This window comes from Paroedura picta, chromosome 8 (assembly GCF_049243985.1).
Source record: "Paroedura picta isolate Pp20150507F chromosome 8, Ppicta_v3.0, whole genome shotgun sequence".
NCBI classification, from domain to species: Eukaryota; Metazoa; Chordata; class Lepidosauria; order Squamata; family Gekkonidae; genus Paroedura; species Paroedura picta.
The window spans coordinates 97809186-97831485 of record NC_135376.1 but is presented as its reverse complement, the minus strand read 5'-3'; positions in this window follow the sequence as shown (position 1 = coordinate 97831485).

The window sequence follows — 22300 nt, the reverse complement described above, 5'->3', positions numbered from 1 at the left end:
TTCTGGCAAATGGAGTGTTTATTTCACCCTGGCTGTAATGAACTCCATCCCCCAGTACTTCCTGCATTTTTAAAATCACATCAATATGTGTGCCATTCCCTTTTGAAAACCTAGTGTTACAGAGTCACAAGGTCAGATTTTGATCAGTCTTGTTCTGGTAGGAACCGCACACAAGCTGATGTGAGAGGAATGGCTCCAAGTTTATATAGAAATTTCCCCAGGGTTATTTTTCTTTTACTTCTTTTTTTTTTACGTTGCAGATTGCTGGCATCCTGAAATCATTTCTTCCCTCACTACTTAACCATAAAGGATTGAGTTTTTCGAGGTGCTGTTCACATCCGGTGAATGATGTCAGCATGAATGAATTTTCAGCATGAAGAGGCCCAGGGAGGCTGATGCTGTTGGCGCCTCCGTATTTGCTAGGGTTGTGCGCCGTGTTGTCCGAATTGGCCACTCCAGGCCGCAGCAGCCAGCGCTTCACCACAGTGGGGAGAGGGAGGGTGCGCGGCCGGCCATGTGCCTAGTATTTGCCTTCACTTAGGGCAGCCTTTCTCAACTTTGTTACCATTGAAAAACCTCTGGAAAAACCCTTCAGGCTTCGGGAAACCCCAGAAGTGGGGGAATCTTGCAGAATATGGTTAAGAAGCATTGCAGTTGACACTCCCCCACACCCTCCAGGCCCACTGTTGGCTATTTTGGGAGGGGGAGGGAGGCCCGTTTTCTTCCCACAGAACGGGACTTCGAGGGGGGGGGGAGAGTAGAATGAAGCAGGACGTCTACACCCAAAATTTCCAAAGTGATATCTCTCACAGAATTATAGAATCATAGAGTTGGAAGGGACCTCCTGAGTCATCTAGTCCAACCCCCTGTACTATGCAGGACACTCACATCCCAATTGCTCATCCACTGTCACCTGCCACCCCCTTGAACCTCCACAGAATCAGCCTCTCTGTCAGATGCCTATCCAGAGAGAACAACTCTGCTCCATCCTCTACATGGAACCCTTTTAAATACTTGAAGATGGTTATCAGATCCTCTCTAGGCTAAACAGACCAAGCCCCCCCAAACTTTCTTCATATGTCTGGGTCTCCAAACCCCTCACCATCTTCATAGCCCTCCTCTGGACATATTCCAGTTTGTCAACATCCCTCTTCAACTGGGGTGCCCAAAACTGAACACAGGATTCCAAGTGAGGCCGAACCAGAGCAGAGTAAAGTGGCAGCAGCATCACCTCCCATGATCTGGACACAATACTCCATTTGATACAGCCCCAAATCCCATTTGCCTTTTTAGCTACCGAGTCACACTGCGTAGACTCATGTTCAATATATGGTCTACTAAGACTCCTGGATCCTTTTCGCACATGCTACTGCCAAGACAAGTCTCCCCCAACCGATATTGGTGCATATGATTTTTCCTACCTAGGAGGCCTCTTGAGGGAAATTTTCAACTTCTCCTTAACATCAGGAGAGTTCCCCGAGGGGCTTAAGGAAGCAATGGTATGCCCTTTACTGCAAAAACCATCACTGGTCCCACAGGACCCCATCAGCTACCACCTGGATTCACATGTTATGTTTGTGGGCAAGGTGGTAGAGAGGGTGGACCAGCTCCTAGCATTTTTGAGGAAAGTTTGGCACTTGACCCATACCAGTCTGGCTTTCATCCTGGCCATGGTGTGGAGACCACACTGATCACCCTGACAGATGATATCCGGCACCAGCTGGACCGAGGTGACCCCACCATCCTTGTGCTTTTAGATATGTCAGCCGCATTTGTCAGGTCGCAGGTCGACCACAAGATATTGGTACACCACCTTGCTGGGACTGGAATTAGGGGGACTGCATTCAAATGGCTGGTCTCCTTTCTCCAGAACCAGAGAGTTGCAGTGGGGGAGGAATTGTCAGACCCCTGTGAACTCCCTTGTGGAGTGCCACAGGGGGTGAAACTCTCCCACACGCTTTTTAACATCTATTTGTACCTTCTAGCCCAGCTGGTCCGGGGCTATGGGCTGGGTTGCCACCAGTATGCACATGACACCCAGCTCTACTTTCTAATGGACAGCCGGACAGACTCCCCCCCCCCCCAGATACATTTACCAGATGTTTGGGAGAAGTAGCTGGATGGCTCAGGCAGAACCGCCTGAAACTCAACCCCTCCAAGACAGAGGTCATATGGCTAGGTAGAAGGGGCAGGATCAGGAAGTGCGTCTCCCATGCCTGAATGGTGTGCAATTAACACCGGCACCAGTTGCCAGGAAGAGGGCAACGTGCGGCCTCTGAGGCTTTGCCAGGCTGGGGCAGGCCTTTACCATTTGGGGGGAGGGGGCCTTTTGGTGCCATGGGGCAAGGGGGCTGCCAGGCACTGGGAGCCAGATACCTCCCCCCCCCCATAGCACCAAAAGGCTGGGTGCCGGCTGCCCAAGACTTGGAACACAAAGTCTTGGGTGGACGGTGCCCGGCCTTTCAGTTCCGATGGGCGGGGTGCTGTCAGGTGACTAGAGTCCATTGCATTCCTGATTGCAATGGGTTTTCTGCCTAGTATAGTCAATTCAATCCCCAATAGCTTTGCCTGGCCCCAATCTCTTTCTAAAAACAGTTTTTAGGGAACATGTCTGCAGCCCCCATTGTGACACAGGTACCACACTGTGGATTCCTGGTATAAACCATTCCCTTTATAAAACCATGAACCATTCTGTTATTATACAGTATATACATATATACATATACATATATACATATATACATACATACATACATACATACATACATGTACATACATACATGTACATACATATACATGTATATACATACATACATACATACATATATGTACATACATATACATGTATATACATACATACATACATACATACATACATACATACATACATACATACATACATACATACATACATACATACATACATACATATATATATATATATATATATATATATATATATATATACATATGTATACACACACACACACACACACACACAAATTAACTCCCACCCATTCAGGAAACCCTTGCAGGGCCTTTAAGAGACCCCATGGTTTCATGAATCCCTGGATGAGAAAGCCTGCCTTAAACAATTCTGCTTTACACTGTTTGCAGAATGACAGAGGCATGCATCTCAAAATCAAGAGGGCTAAATAAAATCTGGAGTTTGAGGGCTGTCATACATATTCTAAAAACAAGGATAGGAGAGAGAAAAAAAGAAACCACTTCCTTGGTAACTACCATCTAATTCTGAGCCCTGAAACTTCTATCCTTTAAATGGTACAGGCCTTCTTCCAGCTACTGTGACACCGAAAACTTCTCTTTTCTATCTCTGACTAATGAGACAAATTGATTTACTCTCTAACTGCATGCTAATGGATTCATTCACACCCAGGCAGGGTCTGATGCATCATTACAAAAGGAAAGCTTCCTTCCTGTTAAGGACTGTCTTTCCCTTCCAAAGCAGTCTATTGTACCATTTCGGTATGTTGGCAATGACTACCCTGTGTGCAAAAAAGGTAATGCCCAGTCATTTTAATCGCTTATTCTTTGTACGTAAAGTAGTGCCATGGGTAACATATACTTTTATTGCACTTAATTGATTTCAGCTCTGGGCAAAGCAGTAATTTAGGAGGAGGAAGCCACAGCCTTAAAAGAAAATAAGTACACTTTGGGTGCCAAGGAATGGTCAGAATATGGCTGCAGAGTTGCTTTAGCAGCCAGCCAGTGATGCTGGTTACAAAAGGTTGGCTTTGCCTTTCTCCCCCCCCCCCCCCCCGCTGCATTTCAAGAATTTCCCTCTTCACGTTTTAAGGAGAGAGGGAAGACCCAGCCCAGGGAGGGCAAAAAACAGATGGATTAAGCTGCACAGTGGAGAGTCAGAACACACAAGACTGGCCAGAGTGTGGCCAGGTCCCCCACCCACCAAGGGTATACTGAAGTGACATCATCACAATGGCGATGTCCAGACGACGCTCCAGTGTTTCAGCAAACTCTTTGGTAGAAGCCATTTTGTCATACCGTTTTTGCCCAAAGGCCAGAGCATTGCTGGGGCATCCCAAAGAGATGATATGAGATGGAGGTGATGCCACCGTGTCGCTGATGACCTAGCCTAGGTTTCCATCCCACTCCTGGTAAATCCCCCTCCATTCCCTTTCAGTTGCCAAGGGGGACCTGGCAACCCTAAGACCAAGGGTTTGCAAATGTTTATAACTGGAGAGCTGCACAAGGTCAAATGCAAAGCAAGAGATCAACAAACAACCAATCCAGAATTCAGACTGCTAGCCTGCTGCAGAAACCTGGAGATTTCTGGGAATTATAATTAATTCCAAGCTATAGAGATCAATTCCCCTGGAGAAAATAACTGCTTTGAAGGACTGTAGGGTATCATCGCATGATAGTAAACTAGGAGGGATAGCAAACATGGCAGGAGCCAGAATCAGAATACAGGATGGAAAACTGGAAATCACTAACATGAATTTCAATAGTTATAAATGTAACTTCTTGCATTTAGGTAGGAAAAATCAATTGCATCATTATAGGATGGGGAAGACCTATGTGTGAAGAGGATCCAGGAATCTTAGTAGACCAGACTGTAAGTGGGTGGGCAGAAGGGACTGTGTCCGTTCATGTGGCCTTTTCTGCTGTGCCCAGGGAAATGCTGATGCCACTCTGGAGTCGGGAGGCAGATTTTTTCCAAGCCAGGTTGGCCAATGAATCTGGGGATATTTTTTTTTTTTGGGGGGGGGGGTCACCTGGGCATGGAATTGGGGTCACTGTAAGTGGGCAAGGGAAGGGTCAAAGGACTACAGGATTATGGATCCTAAAACCCATGTAGTGAAAATATGCAACACTGTGAATGTGGATGAAAGAAATGTCCTTAGAACCATTATGTACAACAATGATTCTATCAAGCAGGACAGCCACAACAATCCTGCAATGCAGACCAGTGGGGACACAAGGGAGGTGTCACAAGGAGCACTCCTACAGCAGATGTATGTTCCAGCCTTACACTCAGAGAGGCCCTCAAAGTCAGAAGGGGGAGGAAATGCCAATTCCAGGGCAGGAGACTTCCACCCAGGAAGAGGCGGCACCACTCCATGGCTCAGAAAGGAAAAAGGAACAGGTGCTGACCCTGAGGAGGCATGCTTGGAAGGGAAACCCATGCAACCAATGCCAGAGGGTGCACCCAGATGTTCAAGCAGGAGCAGCAAAAGTCAACGATATATCAGGCGAATTTCATTAGGATGAAACCCATCAAGAAAGATGAGCAAGATGACTGTGCTGAGGCCAGCACCATCACTGAAGGAGACAATGCCACCCTGCAGAGATGACAGCAACCTACAAGACTGGGTTAAAGAAGGCTGCCCTAGCAGGAATGTTCATCCAGCAGCTGAACTTAGAGGAGTCATTTGAAGATTGCAAGGAAAGAGCTGTCAATCGTCTGTTGAAGCAAGGCCTTTCCTGCAAGGAGACTGATCATGATCTGCTGAAACAGAACAAAGATGGACAGTCCCAACTGGTGTTGGCAAGTGAAAACAATGTACTGATTAGCTTTCAATGCAAAAATACTGCATAGCTCTGAGTCTGACCAATAATGCACGGCAGCAGCTGTCTTACCTGGCCGTCTGGGCTATTCACCTCAATGGGATATGTTTTCCCTGCTACCAATTTGTAGCTGTGTTGGGGGGATGTATTTGATATTTGGGGATGGCTGGGGTTCGGACCTGAGCCTGGAGGATCAAATTCAGATATGACGGAGTGGACATTGGCGCATGCAGTGGTTGGCCTTCATGGGAGTTGTCATGGATGAAGTATGTCAAGCAGGCCCTCTGGCAGTGCTGCTGGTGCATCTGGCTGTCAATGACTTGCCACAACTAAAGAGCATTCAGCTGATTCACTTGCTGGTATGGCATTTGGGATGGCTTCTACAGCGTCTAACACATGTCCATTTTATTGGGTCAGACATAGTGCAGAGACGGTGCTGGAGGAATGCGAGATCCCCATGGAGAGCCATCTGACAGAGAGGCTGATTCTGTGAAGTTTCAAGGGGGTGGCAGGTGACAGTGGATGAGCGAGAGGGTTGTGGGTGTCCTACATAGTGCAGGGGGTTGGACTAGATGACCCATGAGGTCCCTTCCAATTCTATGATTTTATGATTCTATGATTCTGTGCTTTGCCAAAGCAAGCAGCAGCCATTTAGGTTGTCAGCTTTCACAATCTACTGATGTGTGGTGTGTAGTCTGTTTACAGCCTAGCCATAGAGTCCTGTAATGTGTTACCTTTGTAACTAAGATAACTGAATCATATGAATATGAGATATATTTGTAAATCTTTCCCAGGAGTACTTCTTTTAAACCTCAAAGCACTATGAGTCTAGATCTGTGCCTCATCCACAAAGGTAACTGCATACTTTCAGAACACTCTGTTACTCTGCAGGAGTTTTATTTCTCTGAAGGGACTCAGGAGTCGACTAAGCCAACTCCAAAGTTCCAGGAATTACCCACGTGACCTGGAAGTGATATCATCACTTCTTGGACATTAGGATGACTCTCTGATATTTGAGGGAAAAATGCTCTATGGCAAAAGTAAAATTTACCATAGAGTTTTGCCAAAATGACAGAGTTTCACCCCAACATCCTGGAAGTGATGGCCTCCCTTCCAGGTTACATGGGTAGTGATGTAGACATGTCACTGTGTGAAGGCTGGGCATCTCTCCGTTCCCAGTAAGTCCCCCCCCCCCACTCTCCCACTAGTTGCCAGGAGGGACCAGGCAGAAAGTGGGGTTTGGAGAGGGGAGGAACCTTAGCCAAGTACAGTGCCACAGAGTCCACCCTCCAAAGCAGCCATTTTCTCCAGGGGAACTGGTCTGTAGTGTGGAGATCAGCTGAAATTCTGTGAGCTCTGAGGTTCTCACCTGGAGGTCAGATGTCAGAATCCTGGGTATTCTGCCATGTGTTTTTAATTGATTGATGTTTGGAGCTGCCTGCTTTGCCTGACCTGCGATCTTTCCCAGTGCTGGTTCCCTTCACATCTCAAGGCCTCATTCCCTAGTTGGTGCTTTATGGACTCTGCTTCCCACAACACGGCTTTGTTGGGATACTACACTCCCTTTGAGTTAGTTTGCCCTCCTGCATCTGGTACTTTGATTAGAGGCATGTTCAGTATTCTTTTGAAACCCAAGTCATCACCTTCCCATGGGAGGGAGGGGAGGGGATGTTCCTGTGTTTTGTATATGTGAATCGCTGTGTGTATCGCCAGTTGTGCTTATTTCTATTGTTGGATGCTAGTGCTTGATAATAAAGAAACTTTCTGGAAAAGAAGTTTACTAAAATTCTGACATTGGTAACCCAGTATCAAGCAGGAGCCCAGACCCTGGGGACAGGATGGACAATGAGGCGATAGTAGGCCACAAATGGCAAATTGGCAACCCTCCAGCCACACATGAGAACATTCTCAAGCAGAAATGGGAGAAATGAAGAAGCCAAACTCTGTAAACCTATGGATCAGGAGTGGCTAAACTGTGGCTCTCCAGATATCCATTAACTGCTGGCAGGGGCTCATGGGATCTGTAGTCCATAGACATCTGGAGAACCTCAGTTTGGCCAACCATGCTATGGATGGCCATCAGATAGAGTCACTCCTAGTGTCAGCAATCTCTTGGCCAGTAAAATGTTTTGAATTGCAGGCTGTAAAAACACAAACTATGAAATACGAAACACTCCCCCCGCTACTTCCTCTCCTCTCCCCAAGGTTTAACGTCTTCCATCCTGAGAGTGCTGAAAGAATAATGGGAAATAATTGAGGCTTTTGGAGAGAAGTGCGGCCCGTAAATGATTAGAAATATAATAGCATTCCTGGTATCTACTTGGCAATTTTATATAATCAGATGCCTCCTTTATTTAGTGGTTTGTTAAATCACCGGTTATAGATTTTTAAATGTGTTGCCGCATTTCCTTGCACCTCCACTGCTTGCTCTTACCGGCCTGCAGTTGGGTGGCCAGGAAGGCAGGCTGGTCCTGAACTGCCTTGTTTCTGACCTTGGCTGTCGAATATGTTATTTGAGGAGAGGGAAAGTTGTGGGAACAATATTCTTCTTTGAGAGTGATGGAAACAATGCAGAGGAGGCTTTAGTGATCGTTCTCCTGTAACTCTATAGGTGAATGGGGATACAACTGAAGAACAACCCAAGAGATACTCATTTGAGAGCTTGTCTCTTGGTGTAATAGGAGTGTTTAAAGGTCTCTGAGGTATTGTGTCAGGGGGCCATTTCGGAGTCAGCAAAGAAGGATGGAGTTCAGCATGCTACTGAATATAGCTTGGCCTCAAAAGTGAGGCTAGATGGGGAATTAGGACTGCCAGCCTCTACATGAGGCCTTGGGATCTCATGGAATTGCAGCTCCTCTCCAGAATATAGAGAAAATGGCTGCTTTGGAGGGTGGATCTAGGGTTGAGCACTTCGGTGCCCGAAACATCCGGTCTCTCCCAGCGCAGCGAGTGCCACGCTGCGGCGGGGGGGGGGGGGGGGGAGAGCACAGGTGTCAGTGCACCGGTGGGCTAACGGCTGCACCTCCATTCCCTCCCACAGCGCTCGCTGCGCCGGGAGAGACCGGCCGCTTCAAGCGCCAAAGCACTCAACCCTAGGAATTGTACCCTGACAAATTCCTTCCTCTCTCCCAGGTTCCGGTCCCAAATCTCTCCTGAAGGTCTGTCCTTAGAGACAGTGCCCTCATACCCTCACAGACATGACGCTGTTTGAGAGAGGGGAAGGACTCTTTAGACCAGGCTTCTCTCTCTCCTTTGGACTGCAACCTGCATGTGAACTGGATCTACTTGAATAAATGTAATGTTTTCTCTTTTTCTTTTTTCTTGCTTTGCAATATACTTCTTGGGAAATTTATTTTCTGCACTCAGTATCATGCTTCCAGGACTGGACAAAACTATATTAACTGAACAGCCCAAAGAACTCTTCTGAAGCACCTCCTGCTGAAATGACAATGCCGAAAAGTAGCTAGTAGGCAATAAGAAAGAGCCTCTTGTGGCGCAGGGTGGTAAGGCAGCTGACATGCTGTCTGAAGCTCTGACCATGAGGCTGGGAGTTCAATCCCAGCAGCCAGCGCAAGGTTGACTCAGCCTTCCATCCTTCCTAGGTCGGTAAAATGAGTACCCAGCTTGCTGGGGAGAAAAAGCGATAATGACTGGGGAAGGCAATTGGAAAACCACCCTGTATTGAGTCTGTCAAGAAAACTCTAGAGGGCGTCCCCCCAAGGGTCAGGCATGACTCAGTGCTTGCACAGGGGGTACCTTTACCTTTAGGCAGTAAGAAACACATTGGCAGATTTCTTGGAAATTGTAGGCACCATGACTGGTTTCCAGGAAACACTGAAGTGATCTGAGCAGAAGTTTTATCAAGGAAGGATAATCTGTCAGCCAGGCTTGTGTCAAAGTTCTCAGCTTGCTCAGTCCCATCAGCAGTCTGTTCCGCTTTTACAAAAATGACAGGAAAGGGGTTAAAGCCATAAGTGGCAATATGGGGCCCTATTTGGACACTGATGCTTTTAAGTGACCATTTCATGGCAAAAGCACACAGGATTTAAGACTGCAGGGAGAGGCCCTCCTGGTTCCCATCAATGAACTAAGTATTTTTGGTGGGGAGATGAGAAAGGGTCTTTTCAATGGAAGCCCCAGGGAGCCAAGCCTAGAAACCACACTTCAAATCTTTAGGAGGCTTTTGAAGATGGTTTTATTTAGGACCAGATTTAATTCAGTTTACTAGCAGTCCTGAGTTGTGACTTTAAATTTTTTTATATTTTCAATATCTTTTATTTCATGTTTGATCTAGTTGTAAGCCACCTTTGAGCTCTGTAAGGCAGCTAATAAATGTTTTAAATACATTAATTAAATAAAAACCAACCACTTGGCTCAATGTAAAAAGTGTGTGTCAAAGATCAGGCATGCTATCTGAGCATAATCTTCAACGGCAGCAATTCCCAGTGGCTGCCAACATTTCTCTACAGTATTTCCCCGCAGTTTTCAATCAAAGGGTTAAGAGAGAGCTGCATCACTACCAATGAACAAATCTTCTGGTGTCAAATTACCATTGTGTTGCAGGCAGGCATTTTGTGCTCTCAGCAAGAAGATCCATGCAAACATCTGTATGAATAATCTCCCAGGGTGTTTATGTTAGCAAATAGTAAACACCAAAGGTGTGAAGGGACCAGCTGTTCATATGTCAGCCAAGCACACAAAGACATGCTCTCTTCCGATTAACCGAATTCAGCCAGCTTCTATGACGGCACATGGTTGGTCGCTAGCGTATTTTATGCATCACCTTGATGTCCAGATTCTCCCCCAATTCACAAAGCAAACTCTACCCTTATTTAGGGTTTCAGGGACATTTTATTAATAAAAGTGATCAAAGCAGTATTGGGACTGTTTCTCATTCACATTGATATTGCTGTTTAGTATGGAATCAGATCTGTGGATGTTTTCACATGGCATCCCACCATAAGGTTGCCAGCTCCAGTTCATGATGATGATGATGATGATGATGATGATGATGATGATGATGATGATTGGACTTATTGCCCTCCACTCTCATGTCTGACTCATGGCGGGTTACAGTTAGTCAGAAATTAAAACCCCCATTTAAAACCATACCGGACATACACAACAGACTCCAACAATTAAAGCCATAGTGGACTATACCCTCTGAAAAACTAATATAGCAGCAGGAGGAGGGAACACAGATCTCCAAGTAAGTGCATGCAATTTCAAAGGATCTGGGATTGGAATTTGGAGAGTGTGGAGTTTGGGGAGGGCGGGGACCTCAGTGGGATATAATGCCCACACTCCAAAGCCCCCATATTCTCCAGGGGAACTGATCTCTGTAGTTGTAATTCCAGGATATCTCCAGGCCCCACCTTGAAGTTGGCAGCTGTATCCACATTTGAATACATGATGGATGCTGCCACTGGTATAGTAGCTTATATTTGCATGAGGAATACCATGTGCATCCCAGGAGCTGGATGTGAGGCTGAATGTTTAAACGTTTGATGAACTGTACTTCAATTTACTGTTTTATCAGGGATGGGTACAAACCACCTGTATTAAAAGAAGTATAGTGTACGGTTCACACAATGTGATGTTAAGGGTAAAGGTAAAGGTATCCCTTCTGCAAGCACCGGGTCATGTCTGACCCTTGGGGTGACGCCCTCCAGCGTGTTCATGGCAGACTCAATACGGGGTGGTTTGCCAGTGCCTTCCCCAGTCATTACCGTTTACCCCCCCCCAGCAAGCTGGGTACTCATTTTACCGACTTCGGAAGGATGGAAGGCTGAGTCAACCTTGAGCCGGCTGCTGGGATTGAACTCCCAGCCTCATGGGCAGACAGATTCAGAAAGCATGTTGCTGCCTTACCACTCTGCGCCACAAGAGGCTCTAATGTGATGTTACTGCTTGGTAAGTAGTAAGTAAGTACTGCTTGGTAAGACCTCCCTTGGAGTACTGTGTTCAGTTTTGGGTTGGGCACCACAACTGAAGAAAGATGTAGAGAAACTGGAGTGTGTCCAGAGGAGGGCTACAAAGATGGTGAGGGGTTTGAGGACCAAGTTGTATGAGGACAGGTTGAGGAAGCTTTAGCTTGGAGAGATAACTGTCTTCAAATACTTGAAGAGCTGCCAGGTCCGCAGGGCCTGCGAGACGGAGCTCTTCCGCCAGGCATACGGCTGAGGCCGGGGCAGAGTCCCAGGGGAGGGTTTTCCAACTGGTTCCCAAATTCATCTTGGCCCCAGCTCTCATTACATTAGCAGAGTAGTTTTCTGTTGCCCCAGAGGGGCAGACAAGAAACAATGGATTAAAATTAATTTCAAATAATTTTTGGTTAAACATCTGGAAGAAGTTCCTGACAGAGTGGTTCCTTGGGAGATGGAGAGTTCTCTTTCTATGGAAGTTTTTAAGCAGATGCTTAGATAGTCATCTCACAGGGCATTTCCACACATGGATAAAAATAGTATTATGCCAGCTGAGTGGTGTAACAATACATATACCCAGTATACCTGAGGGGCCACCTCTCCACCTACACTCCTCAGAGAGCCTTGTGCTCTACTACATCCAACCTCCTGGTGGTCCCTGGCCCCAAGGAAGCCCGCTTGACCTCAACCAGGGCCAGAGCTTTCTCCATTCTGGCCCCCACCTGGTGGAATGAGCTCCCAGAGGATGTCAGGGCCCTGACAGAACCTAAACAGTTCGACGGGGCCTGCAAAAGGGATCTCCTCTGCCAGGCATTTGGTTGCAGTCGACCCAAACCATTGCATCCAATTGGCCCCCAAACTCCCCCCTACGACTGACACTAATCGGCCGTACCCACTGGGTCCCAGTAAGAGTTGAGCTGAGGCTCTTGCAATTTCTATTTTATAATGTTATTGTTATGATCTTGTAATGTTATTGTTATGATCTTGTGAGAGCCATTTTGGTGTCGTGGTTAGGAGTGCAGACTTCTAATCTGGCATGCCAGGTTCGATTCTTCACTCCCCCACATGCAACCAGCTGGGTGACCTTGGGCTCGCCACGGCACTGATAAAGCTGTTCTGACCGGGCATTGATATCAGGGCTCTCTCAGCTTCACCCACCTCACCGGGTGTCTGTTGTGGGGGGAGGAATGGGAAGGCGACTGTAAGCCGCTTTGAGCCTCCTTCGGGCAGGGAAAAGCGGCATATAAGAACCAACTCCTCTTCTTCTTCTTCTTCTTCTTCTAAAGTTATTATTGTATAATGTTATTACTGTTATCACCTGCTACCATATGTTACATGTATCTTTTCCTGTTTTCTGTAAACCTCCCTGAGCCCTTGGGGAGGGTGGTATATAAATATAATAAATAATAAAATAATAATAAATAATAATCGCGCCTTCCGGCCCCTCCTCTCCTTTTTTTGTTGACTCACTCTTTTCTGCTGCCATTTTGCACTTCTCCCCCTCCACGTGTGCTGCTGGAAATATCAGAAGAGAGCGATTCGACTTATACATGACTCTCTTCCACCTGTCAATGCCAGGCATCGAATCAGTAGTTCTCCGTTGAAACGACTATGCATCTAATCACAGATGCCTAGTGTGTCTTTATTGCCACCGCTTATGGAATCACGATGCTTGTTTCGTTTACAAATAAATCTCGTTCCTGATGGGGGGGAAGCTTAGAGAGGCATGCTTTGAGCTACAACTTTGGGGGGATTTTTTTTTTTTTTGCCTTTGTCTTTGCCTGCACAATTGAATGCCTGTTTGTTGCTCCAAGCATTTCACTTGAAAAAAAAACTCCCTTCTGCTGCTGCTGCCTCCCCCCTCATGTACACACATGCACACATGTGCACAAACACACACTCTACCCAGTGAGGGCTCACTGCCACTGCCTCCCCTCTCCTGCATGCATGCACAAATATATGCATGCACTCCAGAGTTCCCTTGCTGCAGGCACCAGGGGCACCTGTCTGGGGGCTTTTCTCACTGGCTGGCTGTCTCTTGCCATGGGCTGGTGGCTCCTCACCCTGCCTCCCCCAGGAAAAAAATTTTCTGACATCGCCTGCACGCTTGTCCACCTTTTCCTTCCTCCGAGATGTCAGACATTTTTTTAAAAAAATGTTCCCATCCCTGGAAGTGGAGGGTGAGAGAAATGGTGGGATGAGGCAGGCACCTTTCGAGCATTTTTTTTTAATGCTGGCTTTTACCAGCCTTTATTATGTTTTTAGAAAGCAATAACAAAGAAGAAAAGAGGAAAGAGGAAATATTATAGAATTAGGATATATCACCCTACTATCTTATTAGTACAGAAATAACTATCTAGCTAAATAGTGTAAAGTAGCTCAATGTTCTTCATGCTTTTCTGCTGTTCTACCATTCACTAAGTTAGTAAGCGTTGCCATTTCCACCAGATTTTTGATCCAGTCCTTCATCCTTGGAATACCTTCTTGCCTCCATCTCTTTGCCATCACCATACTCACAGCTGTAGTTGCATGATAAAAAAGTCACCCGCATTATGCAGGAGAGTGTTCAGCATTACACTCAACATGTATTCAGGACATAATGGGAATTTGATATTTAACATTTTTTCTAATTCATTGTGAACCTTCACCCAAAACCGTTGTGTTTTCTTACATTGCCACCACATATGGGGAAAAGAGCCTAATTAGTCTTTACATTTCCAACATTTAGGATGATAACATTTAGCAATGTGACGGTGTTACATACCACCTATAAAACATTTTTAAACCAGTCCTCCTTTAATTGCTGACATTTAGTAAGCTTAGCTGTTATTCCACATCAATTCCCATTCCTCGATTGAAATGTTTCTACCAAAAGTGAAAAGGAAAATGTTCAGGAAATGGAGGGAAGGACAGAGCTCTAAAGAAGAGTACCTACAGGTTACTAGGCACTGTAGATCAATCATCAGAAAGGCCAAAGCTGAGAGTGAGCTAAGATTGGCCAGGGAAGCCCATTGTAACAAGAAAAGATTTTTCAGTTATGTGAGGAGAGAACGTAAAGTAAAGGAGGCAATAGGCCCGCTCTTGGGTGCAGATGGACAAACTCTAATGGAAGATGCAGAGAAAGCAGGAAGGCTTAGCGCCTATTTTACATCTGTTTTTTCCCACAGGTCAAAGAGTTTAGGCACATCTAGAGATAGCAGTAGCCAAAGCATAGTGTCTGGGTGGCAGGTTGACATGGATAGAGAGGTTGTCGAGAGGCATTTAGCTGCACTGGATGAGTTCAAATCCCCTGGGCCGGATGAAATGCACCCGAGAGTGCTCAAAGAACTTTCCGGAGAACTTGCACAGCCCTTGTCCATCATCATCGGAACCTCTTTAAGGACTGGAGATGTCCCGGAGGACTGGAAGAAAGCAAATGTTATTCCGATCTTCAAAAAAGGGAGGAAGGAAGACCCGGGAAACTACAGACCAGTGAGTCTGACCTCTGTTGTGGGGAAGATAATGGAGCAGATATTAAAGGGAGCGATCTGCAAACATCTGGAGGACAATTTGGTGATCTAGGGAAGTCAGCATGGATTTGTATCCAACAAGTCCTGTCAGACCAACCTGGTTTCCTTTTTTGACCAAGTAACAGGTTTGCTGGATCGGGGAAATTCGGTTGATGTCGTTTACTTGGATTTCAGTAAAGTTTTGATAAGGTTCCCCATGATATTCTCATGGATAAATTGAAGGACTGCAATCTGGATTTTCAGATAGTTAGGTGGATAGGAAATTGGGTAAAGAACCGCACTCAAAGAGTTGTTGTCAATGATGTTTCATCAGACTGGAGGGAGGTGAGTAGTGGGGTACGTCAGGGCTCGGTGCTCGGCCCGGTACTTTTTAACATATTTATTAATGATCTAGATGTGGGGGTGGAGGGACTACTCATCAAGTTTGCAGATGACACCATATTGGGAGGACCAAATTGGGAGGACTTGGATGCTTTAGGATGCTTAGGGCTGATCCTGCGTAGAGCAGGGGGTGGACTAGATGGCCTGTATGGCCCCTTCCAACTCTATGATTCTATGATTCTATCCTTGAGCAAATCTTCTATAAATGCTTTCAAGTCCATGGTCTGTTTTTCCAACAGATGGACCATTTGACTCCTTGTTATCAAAGGGATATTGAAAGCAGGTAGTAAATTATTCCAAAAGCGATAGTTGAATTTTGTTCCAAGCCAGAAGAGTAGACTTTTCAGAGTTCCAGTTTGCCTTTCAGTGACATCTTGAAGCAAAATAATGAAGGCTCTCATCCTGGTTTCTGGAAATCTCGCGGGAACTGTATATCTTGCCACTGATCTCCAAAACATAAACAACCAAAAGAGAGGGGCCACCCCTTCAGAAATCCCTTGGCCTTGATTCCTGCCTGTAATAAAGTCTCTCCCAACTCTGGATAGCCTCAGCTTGTGCTGAAAGAGACCATAAATAAACGAAAGAGGGGGAGGAAAGAGCCCAACTCACAGCACGGCAATAACGGTGAGCAAAAAGAGACTCCAGGAATCTTTGAGCAATTGGACTTCAAACTATGAGGTCAAATCCAGTCTACGAATCGGAGGGTTTTTTCTTCTTTTTTAATAAAATAGATACAGCTCAAAAAGAGATTAAAGAGTTCAGGTGGCTGAAGTCCTCTTGTCTCGTAGCACAGGCAGCTTAGTATCCGGCGAAAGAAAAATTCCCCAAGGATCAGAGATGGCCCCAGGAGTTTCTACAAGATTTCCTGGGTAGAAAGTGGGACAAGTTAGTGAACCTCGCCCTCCTCTGTTGACTGCTGCCGCAAATCAACCCCTGCCTGGCTGCAAAGTCCCCAAACAAGTGGACTCTTCAGGACTCCGACGAGCCCCGCCTCCTGAATAAATTTTCTTAATTATTTTCAGAAAATTTTCTCCACAGTCCAAGATTTGTAGTGTTGCAAACAAAAAATTCCATTAAACATTATCAAATGCTTTCTCTGCATCAAGAAAAATAAATGTTTCTGCGTTCTTTGAACGTAATCCATAGCATTCACAATCAAACGTATATTATTTCTCATCATTCTTTTGGGCATAAAGCCTGTTTGGTCTTCATGAACCACATCTGGGATATATCTCTTTAACCTTTCTGCCAAAATTTTATCAAAAATTTTATAATCCACATTCAAAAGAGAAATCGGCCTATAAGACTGCAGTAAAGATAAATGCCAATGGCATTTGGTATAAGAGTTATTGAAGCTTGCTCCCAAGAGTTCGGAATCTCTTTGTCAAAAGATTCTGTGATTTGATCCATCACTTGTAATAAGAGAGGAGTAAGCACATGATTCAGCACTTTGTAATATTCTGCTGGTAGGCCATGAGGGCCCGGTGCCTTTGAGGATTTCATTGATCTGATATCATCGTTATATTCTTGTGTTGTTATTTTCTTGTTTAAAATGCTTTGATGCTGTTCCTAAAGCCTCTTTAAAGATATCCCGCTTAAATATATAAGGTCTTCCCAGATGGCTGCATTCTAAGAGTGATAAAGAGTTTGAAAGAATGTTACTAATTTTGCTTGCATATCCTTTTCTAATTAAAAATCTCTTGCCTTTATGATGTATTTTAGAGATGGAGTTCTTTTGCAAACACTTTTGAATCCTAAGCGCAAGCCACCTCCCAGGTTTATATGCATGCTCAAAATGTTTTTGTTTTAAAAAAAATCCAATTTCCTCCTCATATCTTCAGTTTCAATCAGATCTTTTTTAGTTCTGAGGGCTAAAATTTGTTTCCATATTTGTTTGGAGTGTTTCAGCTGGTGAACACCTTCTAATTGTCGCAGCAGTTCCTGAATGCCCTTAAGTTCTTTACATTTTTTCATTTTTATCTTGTTTCGCCAGATTAACACACCCCTCAAATAAGCTTTACTTGCGTCCCAGACTGTGGAGATTGCAACCACAGAAGTTATATTTGTTTGAAAAAATTCAAAAATTTCTAATTCACATTCTTGGACTCTTAATTTATCTTCCAGAAGGTAGTTGTTCATTCTCCATCTTCTCATTCCAGTTCTCTGGTAATTCAAATTTATTTCCAATGGATTGTGATCAGCAAAATTATTCAGGAAGATATCTGTGTTGCTACCAAAGACAACCAACACTGATCTATTCTCGAATCATGGCTCTGGGAATAAAAGTATATTGTTGCTTATGTGGATGTTGTAGTCTCCAAACATCAACCATTGAAAATTGGTTTTAAAAACTAAGAGCTATTTTTGGATGTCTAACCCCTTGCCTTCTATATGACTTACCCATATTTGGAGCCAATACTGCATTGAAATCCCCATTCAAAAGAAATTCAGAGTCCAAAAGCTCAACATGACTTTGAATAAATTTGTCATAAAATTTGTCTTTGACGTTATTAGGAGCATAGATGTTGGTCAAAATCAGTCTCTTTCAATCTGGCAGCAGAAGATGAAGAGTAATAAAATGACTTTCTGAATCTTACAGCAAAATTTCTGCTGTAATTTTGGGATTTACAATATATATAACAACCCCTCTATTTTTTTCTTTTGCTGAAGCAAAAAATGCTTTACCGAGCTTTTTAAAGTCTAAAATTTTTGAATGAGATTGCTTAATATGAGTGCTTGGAGGCAGATAATATCTGCCTTTAGTTTTGTACACTGGTTAAAATTGTTTGCTCTATTTATTGGAGCATTAAGGCCATTGACATTAAACGAAAGAAGCTTTAATTTCTCCATTTTAATTCAAATATCTTATTTGTTTATTTATTTTTTTGATCTTTTGAAGATGAAGCTGATGGGCCTGGTGGTTGATCTGGTGCAGATGTTCCTGACTGTTGAGCCGGTAGTTGAAGTGGCGTTAGAGCTTGTCCTGAGGTATCTATGGAAAGTTGATCTGCAAGATCTTTATAAGATTTTTATTTTTATTTTCCAGGATTAAAGATAATGAAATACAGGCAATCTACATTGTTAGTAGAGAGCCAGTTTGGTGTAGAGGTTAGGAGTGCGGACTTCTAATCTGGCATGCCGGGTTCGATTCTGCACTCCCCCACATGCAACCAGCTGGGTGACCTTGGGCTTGCCACGGCACTGATAAAACTGTTCTGACCGAGCAGGAATATCAGGGCTCTCTCAGCCTCACCCACCTCACAGGGTGTCTGTTGTGGGGAGAGGAAAGGGAAGGCGACTGTAAGCCACTTTGAGACTCCTTCGGGTAGGGAAAAGCAGCATATAAGAACCAACTCTTCTTCTTCTTCTTCTAGTACAGAAGAAAAAAGGTTATGCTCTTAATTTGATACATTTAGTTCCCCGTTTCAATCCCCTTTAAAAATATTTAAAGATAATACAATGCAAGTAATCTACATTATTGATACAGAAAGAAAAGGATTATGCTCTTCGTTTGATACACTTGATACCCCGTTTCAATCCCCTTTTAGGTAAATCAGATAAGGGCCCCATTGTTCTTGAAAACCCTCTTCTCTTCATTTAAGATTATAAGACTCCACATGGCTACAATATTATGGACTTTTACCCAAAGCTTATAAACTTTTTCACGTTTCCACCACATTTAAAAAGAGAAGTCTACTTTGTTACCATCGTTTCAACATTTGTTTGCATAGTTTTTAACAATTTTAACAATCATAAACAATTTATACTTAGTGTGGTCTTAGAGCCATCCACATTTCCACTAGGGAAAAGAAAAAAGGAAAAAATAAAAGCCTACTTAGTTGTACGGAAAGAAAAAGAATATATATATATATATATATATATATATATATATATATATATATATATATATATATATATATATATATATATATATATATATAGGTTGTTAAGGTTGTTAAGTTATATAAGTGTACATTATTGATACCAAAAATGATAAAATAGAGTCTTCATTAGTTAATAAAATAAAGTCTTCGTTAGTTACATTTACACCTCCTCAGTTAGGTGCCTCCTTTTAGTTATGCTTTAAGTTTGAGCTGAGAGTCACTACAGAGATATGTTAAATAATTCAAATTCAGCTAACATAGGAAATCTAAGACCCCACACTTACATGGTAGTATAAACCCATTCCATTAAGTGTCTCCTTTTAATTAAGCTTTAATTTTGGGCTGGTAGACACTACAAAGTTAGATTTGATAATACAAATTCAGCTTACTTAGAAGATCTTAGACCCCAGATTAACTTCTTAACTAGTTATATTGCCTATATGGCTACGGAAAAAAGGAAAAAGGAGGAAAAGAATTTCAACCACTATGTCTTATTTCCGTTCCCCAAGCTTCTTAAGGGGGTCTCATATCGAGGCTTGTTGCATCTTGTTGTTCCCATTGACTTATGTTCTGTCCAGTTGGCCTTTGGCTTAGAAAGTGCAGTTGTAGTCTTTCCCTCGGAGTATACATCGGTGAATCTTGAAGCAGTTGTACCTCCTGGGCTCCAATATCAGTACAGTTTTTTTTCCAAGAAGCTCCTTTTAATCGATTACTTTCACTGCAGATCCATATATCTTTTGATTGGTTCTTGTGTACTGTTGCTTTAGAGTGGCTGTATGTCTTCTTAGGTAGGGTGTCCTTATCTAGGCTGCAAAGCTCCGACATCCCCTTTTCCATCACCATAGTTTCAAGTTTCTCTTCTGCTGGTAGTTTTCCACCTTGTTTAGAGCTATCATCAGGCACTGTTGTTGATTCGTCATTCTTGTTAGAGACTTCTTCCTTGCCGCCTTTGAACTCCTTGAGCATATTTTTAAGCAAGCCATCTGTAAATGCTTTCAGATCTTGAGTTTGTTTCTCTAATAAGTAAGCAAATTTTTTTAGCATAGACATGTTCTAGGCTTGAAATTTTCTTAGTCTTAGGCAATTTTGCAAATAACCAGTAGAGGTCCTACGGAGTCCTAATGAAAAGCAACAGTTTGTTATGATATTGAACTCAGTAAAGCAGCATAGTAAAGCAATGTCTCGTACTGGAACAGAATTCTCATGAGATCTTCCCACCCACGGCTCTTATCTCTTATCTCCGAAAACCAAAACAAATGCAGTAAGAGCTATTACTAATTAGTTTGAGTTGATTTAAGTCCTTCTTCTTCTTAGAAAAGAGAATTAGCCTGCCTCATATCGAGGTGACTTCAAGCAGAGCCAGAAACGGGAGAAACGGAGGAACGGAAAAATACTTGCGTCTCTGTGCGTTAATTGATGTCTTAATATCTTGGAATTAGCAGATGTCCTCCCCTCAGTTCACAGCATTCGTTTGCAGTAAATCGTAGTAGAGGAACGAAGTAGCTTCACTTACACTCTATCTTGCTTAAATTAAAGAAAGCAGCTTTCCACGCTGAGAGTTTGTTCCAGGGGAGAAGGTGCCGGGGGAAACCCCCACTCACTGTTTATAGGCTTGATCTGATGTCTGCCAGTTGTTTTCACTCCGGAGTTATGATGAGTCGAAAGTCTTGCAGGGAAGTATCCAATTAGCTTTGTAGATTAAAATAAGAGCTTTGTAGATTGCAGAGTTGAAAGAAAAGAAAAAAGTTTTAAAATGGCGGACGGCACTTACTGGACCCTGTGCACACTGAGCTTGTGTCCCATGGAAAATTAATTTCCCTGCGGAACAGAGAGGCCCCAGAGATTCACAAGGAATTCCTGAATAGATGGTGGGTGGGTTGGCGTACCCAAAACCCGGTTCTGTCAATCACAGCAGCAATTGACCCTCAGTGGAACAAGAGCTCGAAGTATTCGAGCTATCCAAGTGCCATGTCTCCGCCCACCACCGATCTGCAAGATCTTGAGCTTGTTAAAGGGTCTTTATGACCTGCCTCCCAATTGGTAATATAACTTCCAAAGTGAATGATATTCTCCAAAAATATCTGATCTCCTTCCTCAACACAATTTGATGTAGAAAATGAAATTGGGCTCTTTTACAGAACATCTCAGCCAGAAGATATTGAAATATTTTAACTTCTTGACCTCCTAAGTTAAGAGGGGTAGCATGATTTTTCTCCAAAACTGTATTACCAGAATATCTCTTAATTGTTTTTTTTTTTTGTGAGCCACTGCTCTTGAGAAAACCCAATAAGCCTTCTTAATTCAAATACTTTCATTTGGAAGATATTCCCCAAGCACCTCTCTTTAAGCAGATCCTGCGTTCTTATATCATCGGAGTTCCCTTTGATCCAAATATTTCTTGTCCTATTTTGGGTTCCCAGAGCCTCAAATTTTCCTTCTGCTTCCAACTTCCAATCCTTAAATTCCAAAAATTCTGTTTCAACATTTTGTACCTTGATCTAATCTTCTTGCTTAGTATTGGAGTCAACTGATTTTTTAAGATAATCAATCCCGTCAGAAAGTCATTTCTTAGATTCTATTGCCTCTTTTTTAAACATCAACAACCTGTTTCTTGACCTCAATAATTTCTTTATGCAGACCTTCAACCACTGCTCTCATATCTTTATTGTGCTTATCTAACAAGCACATTATTTTATTCAGATCTGCTCCTTCTTCTTCATCCTTATTGTCTCTCTTGTCTTTTTTGGGGTTCCATTTAGCCATTCCCATTCTTTGTTTCAGCAGAGCTAGTGTTTTCTTCTTTGGTGATTTCTTAAAATGTCTTTGTTTAACTGACATCAACACTCTACAGTAAAACTATTATAGTAATTGCTTTGGACCAGCTAGTTCTAACACTGCACTTATTTCTTAGTTCTTATAATAAATTTATAGAATCAATAAAATTTACATATAACCAGTATAAGACTTAGCTAGCTAGCCAAAATATACAATTGAGGTTACATTAAAGAATCTTAGCCAATATAGCTTATAAGTTAAAAATAAGCCTCATCAC